Below are 12,790 nucleotides of genomic sequence, written 5' to 3' on the forward strand. Positions count from 1 at the left end.
TTAAAAAAATTAATAAAGGGAGGTAATATATCAATGATGTATATGAATCATTTATTTGAAAAACTATCTATTTAAGTAGGATTTAGATTTTCTTTAAATATAATTATCATAATATGAAAATGAAAATTTACAGGAGAAAAAATAAGATAAAGGAGACTTGTGTTTATATATTGATACACCGGTATGAATCTAGCTCTACTACTCTATCCATACAACTGAAAGGCCGCAAGTTTTGTAGCTGAAATTGTGTAACATTAAAACTATTTTAAATAAAAAATAAAAAATAAAATAATATAAAAAAATTATATATATAAAATAAAATTATTCTTTGATATTACAGAAATAAATAAAGTTGTGGGTTATTAACAACTAGAACGTCTTAGTTAAAACTAACATCATCAGCATTTAATTACCACATTATATTGGAAAAATGCACTCATTAACCGTAGTGATATTATTTTGTTTAAACATACTACATTACTCTTTCGGTAATCAACACCAAACTTATTACACAGTACGTACGATGGACGACGTACGACGGACAATCACTGACCACAATAGCTCACCATTGAGCACCTAGCTCAGGTGAGTTAATGATGTTTGATTGAACATAGCAGTAGTCTATCCCAATAACGGGTTGTACACCGGATTAAGGACGTATTTACCTGTGTATGTGTGTGTGTGTGTTCGGGTTTAACGTCTTTGTCAAAATATTCAGTCATATAAACGACGGTGTCTACTTGTAGCAGTGTGCACAATGCCCAACTTTATAGTGCTGCCTCACTGGAATATCACGCCGTAGACACGTGGCATGATACCCCACCCTGTCACATTATACTGACACCGGGCTGACCAGTCCTTACCTGTGTAAGGGGACATCTCAACATTTTCCTTTAAACAACATCTCCTAAACCATCAGGCCAATTTAAATGTCTTCTTTTAATTGAATTCCGTATAGAACTCTGGTTGCCACGGCAACCGAAAGGAAAAACTTTAAAAATCTTCTTGTCCAAGGTCATAGGGCTTTGATATCGGGTGTGTAGCATCATCTAGTAGTCCTCTACCAAGACTGTTCAAATTATCCTCCTGGAGTTAAATATGGCTCCGCCCAGGGGGGTCGCATGGTTTACATACACTTATATAGGGAAAAACTGAAAATCTTCCTGTCCAAAACCATATGGCCTAGGGCTTTGATATTTGGTATGTAGCATAATCTAATGGGTCTCTACCAAGACTGTTAAAATTTTGTCACAAGGGTCAAGTATGGCCAAGCCCTGAGGTTCTCATTGTTAATAGGGAATCGATCTTACCGATTTTCGTCGCGAAGCGACGAAAATCGGGATCGAATCCCACTACGGTAACATACGAGGGTATCCAAACAACACATACTATCCAAATAAAAAAATATGGAGTTCCGGTTTAGACCATGGGCGTGCGACGACCCCGATGAAATTCGGGATATCACGGTCTTCGTTAATGCTAATAAGCGTCCGTCAGATCAGTAGGCGAAACGCAATATCCGCACAATAAGATGTCTGCGACCCGAAAGAATATTCAAAGTAAGCTGTTAATTTTGTTGCGTCAGAAGCTAATCAGCCGGTAACGTGACTACACTGATATAATTTGTGATACAAACCTGCTTTATTCAATACTGAGTAGCATTTTTAAACGGCGACATTTTGAACATTTTTATATTTAGAGTGAAAGTGGATACACGTTATACACTGGCGCCGACATTTTGAAAATTTGAGGGAACAAAAACATTCTCCAACGAGTTCTTCAGCTCGGGGAATGAGAGAATAGATTCACCTTTGTGTCGTTTTTCAGATCGTTTTTTAATTCCTTTCCGGTACTTTAGTTTCTTTGAACTTCTCTGTTACTAAGCCTATATCATGTATATTGAATTTTTAAAATTAAGAAACCCGTGATTTTACTTGCAGGCATGACTGATTAATGGAATTATTTTACTTTTATATAGAATATGGACGGCAGTCCAGTACCAGTGAGTACAGCATGTGCATGGTTGGACCTGTTGACATTTTCAGAAACGTGAGTAACTAACTTTCCATTGTATAATAATAATGTGAACAAACACCCCACCCATAAAAAGCATAGAAATTCCTTATTTTTTACATTTTATTTATTCATCAATTTGAAATGGGCCTTTTAGATTATTATTGTCGTAAGGCTCACTGCCATGTATACACAGTATAGTTGAGCTTATGATTCGCCGATAATCTGTGGCAGGCCTAAATATAGGGAATCGGATCGGTCTTATAAGAAAAAAATAAAACAACTGGTAACATTGGCCGATCGGGGCTTTTGACATAAAAACTACATTTTTTGAAAAATAGTAGATCATAAAGATATGTCTTCAAAACTTGGTTCATCTGTTCAATGACACATAAAATAAAAATAACTTGTTGCCTTCAGTTTTGGTAGAATTATTTCCCCTTTTCAGATTTATGACGCATATTTTGAAGTCCAAAAAATTATGTGTATGCATAACATTATGCATTGAACATTTGTTTTGGTAGATTCCACACTCATTTGACACTGGTGGCAAATTGTCAACAGTCGGGATTAACGTTGATAAGCGCAACTTGCGTCAGACATGCATTCGGCTCGATCTTTGAATATATGTAATACTGTTTACATGTCGTACTGATACAGCCATATGTTAAAATAAATTCGTATTGATCCGTCCACATTTGGAAAATAAATCTATCTGATCCCTAACATTAGTAATTCAAAAATACATCCCTTATCTGGATTCGAAGCATGCTCGATCTAGTTGTCAGATTATGAATGAATTGGACTTCAAACAGTTCCATAAATGCAGAGTTTTTAAAAGAGTTGTCAGAACGCATAACATTCAAAATAGAATTACTTTCACAAATCACTGGCTCACCATTTTGGACTCGCTTAAATGCAAGTCACTTTCATGACTTAAGTTAAGATAAAAATTTCACGAACAATTTATTTTGCATACAAATAATAGTCAAAATGTTCGGTTTTTGGTTAATGTTTGTAGATTCGCTTTCATTTCATTTGAGGATAACAGAAACACACACATCTTTTTTTGGTTAGCCATTTTTTTTTTGTTGAATGGTTAATGATTATAAAGAAAATGTAGAGCTATCTTATACAAGGAATCTTAGAACGCCGGCTATCTGGGGTCACAAATAAAACTGGAATCCAGTAAAAACCGGAATACCCGGAATACAACTTCTATAGAACCCAAAAAAAACCGAAAAAGAACCAAAAACCATACAAATAAAAGAATACTTCTATAAATCCTATAAAGAAAGAATAAAAGACCGGAATACATACCAAACCAAACCTGTATTTTTAATTAACGTGTTTTTGGAAGTTTTTGATATAATCAATCATATAGATCATAAATAATCAACAATAAAACAATACCAAAGGAAAATAATACGTTCACCAACGCAGACCGATTTTATAAGAGATTCTAACAATTCGGCGACTGCGCGGAGCGAATTAAATTTAACCATAACCGAATACAACCCGTATTTCTTCTACTTCTAACAATGCTATTTTGAAGTGTTTATGACTAATTCAAAATATTATCATAAATAATCTAATTTCATTCATCACACAAATGAAATTAAAATACTTTTGGCCATTACGTTTTGTACATGATTGTAAAATATCGGGCGAAGGCACTGGAAATTTGCGTATTCCGTAAATGAATTCCAACCATCCCTAAAAATTCTCTTGGACACCCGTATTTCTTAAATAAATTATTTTTAGGGTTTTGTGATAGAAATCAATCAAATCTAAAATAATAATTAATTTTACACAATAAATACATGGTACAAACGATGCATTTAATGCCGCAACGACTCGATTGCTTTATATATATTAAAACCACAGTGCTATTTACGTTACACAGTCACGGAGCAAACATAATCTGTTTGCAAAAAATCGTTTTACTCCATTTATCTAAATTGCTGCCGCTTTTTCATTATTTACGATTTTTTTATTCGTTCTTTGTACTTTCGGGTCAAAGTCGAATTTTATGGTCTTCGTATGTATTCCTTTATTACTTTTAGAAAGAAATAAGTAAGTACTATGCGCTGGTGAAGTTTTACAATAAGTCTTTGAAAATTCCTCGACGTTTTTTATGAATTTCCCTACATTACTGTCGATATCTCTTACTAATCGTTATAGAATCAAACTTTATTACTTTTAAGCGTGTTGAAAACTTGAAAGCATGAATAGTAAAAAGAATACACTACCGCGTTTTTTTTTGTACTTTGTTGATTAACAAAAGTAACGTCAATCGATGTAAATTAGTATATTAACTTGGGTCGTCACTTGCTCTGTGGAATGGAAAATTACCGGCATGATTTGTTTGTATCTTTATACGATTCCCGGGTAAATCCCAGTCAATATCCAAATAATAAGTTTTGTTGACATTTTGTCACGATGTAATTTCTGAATTTTGGTAAGAGTTACGACGTACGAACACTTTTCCAAAATTTCCAGAGTGGACCGGATTAATAAAACTGATTTAACAAAATAAGAAATTCCTCTGTCAAATGAAACACTGAAAAAGTATTTCAAGGAAGACTATGTTTGATACGGAAAAGACTACGATACCCGGAGAAATTATGATCAGATTAGGCATCCTGAGGAATAAGGAGGAATGAAAATGTTTCAAATCTAACAATACATCGGTGTTTTAGCAAAACATTGAATTATTATTGATACGTAAAGTACATGAAAAACTAAAAAATTAATCTGAGTGTACCTTTTTCTTCATTTTTTCAATTTGTTTTGCAATTATAAACTACAAGTAGAAATGTAAACAAAAATCCTTGTCATAAATTTACGCACTTACCTTGTCAGCATTTTTGTCACAATGGCGGCATATGTGTGCTTACAAATATACTGATTAATTGAATATCAATAGGTGTGATAATCCACCTCAAACCTATCAGGAGACTAATCAGAGGCACGTGTTTTTTACGCTGCATATATTCAAAGGATCTTATTTTGCTTTGGAAATAAGCCCAGTAAACGTTTTATATTTATATACTTAAACATGATATCATTCTTTTGAAAACTGATTTTTCGTAATTTCTTTCTTCTTAAATTATCAAATTAAACATGAAGAAATAATTCAATTAGTTCTCAATTAATAAACAGTACGGCCGGTTCTTTCGCGAGCACGCGTTTTATGCACTGACATGTGTTTTGTGTAAATTCATTTAAAAATTGATATTGATATTTTTGTCTTAATTAATTTTCTTTTTTATTTGATTAAACGAAATGCAAATTGAAGAAATAATTAATAATTTTCCACTATAAACATTGACATGCCCGTCCGATCATGTTAAAAATAACATATTAAAACATTGTTATGTCCTTTCCGGGATCAGCGGCGGTTTTTATCCACTCGTATTTGTGTCTATATCATTTAAAAAATCAAAATTGCTATTTTATCATTCATAGTTTATTTCTTTTTTTTTTTAGTTTGTTAAATGAAATATGAAGAACAAATTAAATAGTTTCACAATAATATCTGTGACATGCCCGTTCCTATCATGTTAGCCCTTTTCCGATCCGCGCGCGTTTATGTCCGGGACCCTATTTTGCTTATGATTTCATTTGAAAATCGATATTTGATATTTTTTTGTCTTAAATTATTTTCTTTATATTTGAAGAACAATTAAATAATTTTATACTCAACCCTTCCGGTATCTAGTCCTAGCGACCTAAGCGAACCACATTTCCATAGATCGTAAAGTTATAATCTCGTATACAGAATAAACTTTTAATAAACTTCTCTCAAATATTCATTCATATTTAATCTGATTGAACAGGGGTTCTACAACTTACAAAAAATGATAAAAGTGTTTTTTTTAAAGAGAATTACTTTTTATTTTTTAAAAGGACGAGGGCATTTATGTTTGTAAATTCCCCGTGCGCTCGCAATCAAATTCGTATAAAACTTTTGCGTTAAAGTATTTTATTTTCCTTTTGTAAACTTATTATTTATATTATACACGAATGATTTCTGCAATAAACCCTACAAAAAAATACCATTTATTAATAAAATACGGGTGTATTTCGGTTAGGGAAATTTCCCGCGGCGGTCGCCGAACTTCATTCTCGAAATAAAATCATTTGCGTAAACGTATTTTATTTTCCTTTCGTATGTTAATTTTTTATGATATATGATTGAATTATATCAAAAACCCTTCAAAAATACCTTTAACTTAAAAAATACAGGTGTATTCCGGTTATGGAAAGTGTATTCCGGTGTATTCCGGTTTTTAGGTGGATTCCGGTTTAATGTGTGACCGGGCTATCTTACTAATTCGTACATGTATACAGTTGAATCGCTATTTATAATATTAGGTACGAAAATTTGCCTTGCCGTAGTTTCAGCCAGTAGTTAAGCTACGTCATCAATGATGCGTTCCGAATTACTTTGAAGGTCATTTTGAGTTATAACGCACAAAATTGTACCCCAAAAGAAAACCGTTTTAGCAAAAAGAAAAAAAGCTTATGCTAAAATTTGCAGTACGTTGGTAAAAAAAAGTAAATTTTTGAGCTTTGCAAATGCAAACTGAACCCCGCTCACATTACTTTTTGATCCGATGCATTCTTTTTCCCTGTTCTCCTAGAATCCGCAGTCGAGCATGTCCCAAACAATATGATGAAGTATTTTGAGGGTATGAGCTAGACCAGTTGTTTTATGGTTCAAAATTCAGCTTTAAGTTCAGGCATGTGAAATTGGGTTTTGTCAGGCTTGGAAAATTTTCTATCTGGTAGCCAGCATGGGTTAGTTGAAATCTGAATTTTGTACCTGCAAACATACTCAAATACGTTTACGTTTAAAGTTATACGTTTATGAATTCATGACTGTCAGATACCAATAAACAATTGTAGCTTTTTTGTCGGCTCCTGTGTTCATACTAAACTGAGGAAGGCAGAACAGATTCTTCTAGCTGCTTTACCATCTGTTTTTGCCTTTTTAATGATACCGAACATAGTGAAGGGTTTTATAGCCCCACCAAGTCAAAAGGTACCTGGAATTCACGGGGTTAAAGAAATGTTTGGCTGTTCTGGCTGGTCGTCGTGTAAACAAACCTCATACAGTGACTTTTCTTTTTTCAAAACTAAAATTTTTAACCGCATTTACTTCTTTAATTATACATTTTGACAAAATTTGCTACTGTTTTATTTTCATTAAAAAAAGGTTTATTTAACAAGTTTCTCCCGCCATGCCAATGATTTTAATTGGGGTCATCTTATTGGCATGAAAATTGAAAAAACTGCGAAAAGGATGTTACCCCTTAGACCTTTGAAATTTCAAAACAGCTGGTTGTCCATGTTTTCTTAATTTGCTCACTTTTTACTATTTTCAGGCATCTTGGTCTATTGTTGTACTGCTCCAAAGTGCTTGTTGACAGACTAAAACCCAAACTTGTTGCGGCTCATAAGGTATTTCTATCTTTCTTTTCTTTATTATATAGTTTCAGCTGTGGGAAGCAGTTTCAATCATTCAAAAGCTGATATACGTGTACAAATTTGTATTTTGTGTGAATAGATTTTTGCGATTGAGTCAGTGCATAGAATCAAATACCAAGGAACATTAAGCGTAAAAAAAAAAAATGTCTGTTTCCTGTATCCTGACCTACCATAAATTTTTGGCCCGACCCTAAATGGACGGTCCGTCCGCCTTTGTCTTTGAGAACATTTTTTTCAACCTTTTGACAAAAAGTTGCAAAACGGCACTTTTTATGCCTTAAACATGGACAGTGATGTTATAAATCAACTTACTGATGCTGTAGAGGCATAACCCCCCTATTTGTTTTCATTTTTTGACACACAAATAATTTCCAAAAAGTCTCCCTAAAAATAATTTTAAAAAATCCAAAGAAAGTTTTTCGGACCTATCTACCCTAATTTTTTTTAGCATGTTACCGGAAACAAATTTTTTTTAGACCTTAGTAAAGACTCCTTTTCATTTTCTTGATGATAAAGCATTTCTGACAAACCATAAAATTTAAAGCATGTATGTAAATTAACAATTATTAGCTCGATCACCTGTCACAGGGGGACAACAGGAGTTTATGTCCGTCATGTTTCCCAAAAATTTGTAAAAAAATCTTCTTCAGAACCACTGGGCAGGGTTTACACCAAACTTACAGAATGATCATGGGATGGTCCTCTTTCAAAATTACCCAAAGAATTTAATTCCAAAATAGAAAAATCACCGAAAAAAAAATTTGAAAATGATTTTTTGTCAGAAATTGTTAGCCCGGGAGGGCTTTTCATCCTTATATACAGAGGCCTATATTCGGCCACTTCCCAATCCAAAAATATTCCAAATTTTTCCCCCAACATCCCAAATGCAAGGTAACATTTCCCAAAATCACATCAACAAATGGTTTAATTTTATTTACATTTTTTGTGTTACCGGAGGAAGCGGTTCTCAGATTTGATTTTTTTGCTCACCTGTCACAAGTGACAAAGGGGAGCTTTTGTGTTGAGCGGCGTCCGTCGTCCGTCCGTGCGTCAGTAAACTTTCGCTTTTTGACCACTCTATAGGTCACATTTTTTTATGGAATCTTTATGAAGTTGGTTGGGTTCTCTTTTTATCAATTTACATATTTGATTTCTGTTTTTTCAGGGCCTTCTTTAGAGCAGGTAGCTACAAAAAGGAAAGGGCAACAAATCCCGTATACTTGAAAAGCCAGGGAAAAAAACACCAGAAAATATAAAAAGACAGAAAAACAAGGGAACTTTAACAAAAAAAAAAACGTTTTAAGGATAGGATTTAGGATGTACCTGAGGAAACTAAATTATTTTGAGAACAGCAGTGTTTGGTTAAGCTCTGTTTACTTTAAAAGTTAATGTATTATCACATGGGTTTTGTTTATTGTCGAGCCCGCTGGCGAAGCAAAGACATAGTTGTCCAAATGTCTATTCAGTGTTCCTATGTGCGTGCGTCCGTCCGTCAGATTTGTTTGACCGGACCATTTTTGGACTTGCCATGGAGCAATCTTGTTATACGCCGTTTGATAAATGGGACATATTATGGGAAACGCCCCTGGCGGGCGGGGAGGGCGGGCGTCCACAGACCTTGTCCGGCGCAATATCTTCTACATGCATGGAGGATTTTGATGAAACTTGGCACAGTTGTTCACCATCATGAGACGAAGTGTTTCGTGCGCAAGAAACAGGTCCCTAGGTTAAGGTCAAGGTCTACCACTTTAGTAGTTAAGGTCAAATTCAAGAAGGACTTTGTCCGGAGCCATATCTTCTCATGCATGGAGAGGGATTTTGATGAAGTGGCACAATTGTTCATCATCATGGAGGAGTGTCATGCGCACAAAATACCAGGTCTCCCTAGGTCTATGGTCAAGGTCACATTAGAGGCCATAGGATTACAAGATCTGAAAAAATTCAAGAATGATTTTGTCGGAGCATATCTTCTGCATGCATAGAAGGATTTTGATGTAGCCTTGGCACAGTTGTTCACCATAATGAGAGGGCGTTTCATGCGCAAGAACAGGTCGACTTGGGTTAGGTCAAGGTCACACTTAGAGGTCAAACGGATACAAGATATGGAAAAACCTTTGTCTGGAGCATATCTTCTTCAGCATGAAAGAAACTTTGATAGTAGCTTGGCACAATTGTTCACCATCATGAGACGGTAAGTGTCATGCGCCAGAGCCAGGTCACTAGGGGTAAGGTTCAAGGTCACACTTAAAGGTCACAGGATATAAGAATGGATAAACTTTGTCCGGAGATTTCTTCTTCATGTTTGAGGGATTTGGATACATGGGCATAGTTGTTTCACCATCATGTGACGAGTGTGTCATGCGCAGAAACCAGGTCCCTAGGTCTAAGGTCAAGGCCACAATTAGAGGCCAAAGGTCAGATACGAGAATGACTTGCAGGAGCCGTTTACTTCGTGCATGGTGGGATTTTGATGTAACTTGGCACAATTGTACCACATCTTGAGACGGAGTGTCATTGCTTTCTTTTGAATTACTTCCCTTTTGTTGTTACTATAAATAGCTTTATTGTAAATTTTTCATTTACAAGTCGTAGAGAAAAATCGAGACCACTTTTCTGTAGTACAACATTGCATGTTACAACCAATTCTGAGGTTGTATTTGAGCTTTCTCTACATGGTAATACAGGATTTATTTCGTGGGACTTGTAATTGTTTTGGGGGGATTTTTTTTTTCCTTACTTAACTTCCCTTAGTGGTTTCTATAAATTATTTCATTGTTACTTTTTTTATAATTGACTGTAGGAAAAAAGACACTTTTCTGTGGTACAAACATTGATGTTTACTTTCAGTTTTGGGTGTATTTAAGGTTTCTTAACCTGCGCTAATGATTTTTTTGTGGTGTCAATAATTTTCTAAAAAAAAAAAAAAAAAAAAAAAAATCGTAAAAAACTAGAAATTAAAATTCCATTTGGCAAATACAGGTGCTAGGTCGTAAAGAAATTGCTGTGATAGGCCGTTTTATTGTGACATTCTGGCAATCTTGTTTATATATGGTATGAATGTTAACCTCAGTTGTGTCGGTCTGGCGCAAGCCCACAGTTTCTATCTCAAGGTTTCAAGAACAACAACAGGTCAAAGGTCAAATTCAAAAATGACTTTGTCGGAGACATATTTTCTACGTGCATGGAAGGATTTTGATGTAACTTGGCACTATTGTTCACCATTCATGAGATGGAGGTAGTGTCATGCGCACAAGAACCAGGTCTAAGGTCAAGGTCACACTTAGAGGTCAAAAGGATAAAAGAATGACAACTTTGTTGGAGCATTTCTTTCTTCAGGCATGCAGGGACTTTGATGTACTTGGAACAAATGTTCTCCTCCATGAGACGGAGGGGATCATACGAAGAAAACCAGTCCTAGGTCTAAGGTCAATGTGACACTTAGAGGTCAAAAGTCAGATAACAAGAATGACTTTGTCTGGGCATTTCTTTTTGATGCATAGAGGGGATTTGAAGTAACTCTGGCACAATTGTAATATAATCATGCGACGGAATAGTTTTAGTGTCATGCATAAGATCTAGAATTAAGTCCCTTTGTGGTTATATAATAGAGTAATTTGTAACTTTTTTTTTACTGGTCTCGTAGGGAAAAAACAAGACACTTTTCTGTAGTACAACATGATGGTACATCCAATTTTCGGTGTATTTTGACCTATCTTCTGCTGGTGCGGATTTTTGTGTGGACTTAGAATTTTTTTTTTTTTTTAATTTTTAAAAAAATTTTAGTTTTTTTTAAATTTTACGTGCTTTGTTGTTACTGTATATAATTATATTGTAACTTTTGCAATTCTCTTTTTTTTGGCATAAATGTTTGCCTCATGAGACAAGGCGTGTCATGCACAACTCCCAGTCCTTTGACAGCGGCGGGCTGACATATTGCCCGTGGCATTAGTTCAATATTTTTCATGAGATTTTAAAGGGTATGTTCTGTTTTACCCCATGTAGTAAGCTTTGGTCTGTCTTTCAGTCAGTAGGTTTTCAGGCTTCCCGATGATAACTCATGAAAAGATTGACCGATTTAAATATTTTTTGGTACATAGTTACACGGTCAAGTTCGACACTTTGGGGTCAGTAGGTTCAAAGGTCAAGTCACAGGGACCTTGAACAGTTGAACGTTCGAATCTGAACTTGAGATCTTGAGCCTAGGATGATAAAAGTTTGGGAACACAGGTATACATCATGAAATAAGTGTTCTAAGTTTTACTTTGAGGTCAGTTGGGTCTAGGTCACAATAAGGCAAAACAGTGAAATTATTTTTTCAGGATATATACTTGAGAATGTTGAGTCTTGGGATCCTGAATATTGTTAGGGAAGTTGATTATGAACAGCAGGTGACCCCTAATGATGTTGAGGTCAAGTAGGTCACAGGTTCATGGTCACACTGACCCGGTTCTTTTATATTGATGCACGGAGGGGCAACATGGGTCTTCACTCCACCATTAAAATGAAAGTCGCATATGGACCTTATTGTGTCGGTGTGATGGTTAAGTTCAACAAATTAAATAAGGTCTTTAAAACGGTTTTTTTTTTTGACAATAAACTTCAGGATGCTTGGGATGAGAAACACAAAATTTTAGTACAAGTTGGTCGTGACCAGCAGATTACCTTATTGATTTAGAGTTCCAAAGGTCAGGATGACCGGAAGACAATTAACTTATCCTTACAACAATTGAGATAACACTTGGACGGCAGGATCATGAAACTATGATGGGATTGAAGTTGAGGTATTTTAGGTCATAGCTCAGAAAATGCCTTCTTTGATATGGCTTAGTTCTGTGATAAGGCCATTATTGTAGGGGTATAATTCGTCCACTCCTAAGACAACTTAGTGGTTTAGCTTCACTGAGCTAAAGTGCTCAAGTGAGCTTTTGTGATCGCCCTGGTGTCCGTCCGTCGTCTACATTTTGGTCTGTTTAACACTCTAAGAGAGTTCACAATTTTTGACCTAATTCTTTATGATACTTGGGTCTGAATGTTATCCTCAATAAAATCTTGGACACATTTGATGTTGGGTATTTGGTTCAAAAAACTAGGTCACCAAGTCAAATCAAAGGAAAAGCTTGTTAACAACCGTAGAGGTCACAGTTAAGGACTATATCTGCATGATACTTGCGTCAGATTGTTAATCTTGATGATCTAAGGTCTTCCTGAATCTGGCTTATGTAGGGTCAAAATAAGGTCACTAGGTCAAATACAAAAAGGAAAGTAGGTTTACACTATAGAA

Source organism: Mercenaria mercenaria, chromosome 4 (assembly GCF_021730395.1).
Source record: "Mercenaria mercenaria strain notata chromosome 4, MADL_Memer_1, whole genome shotgun sequence".
NCBI lineage: Eukaryota > Metazoa > Mollusca > Bivalvia > Venerida > Veneridae > Mercenaria > Mercenaria mercenaria.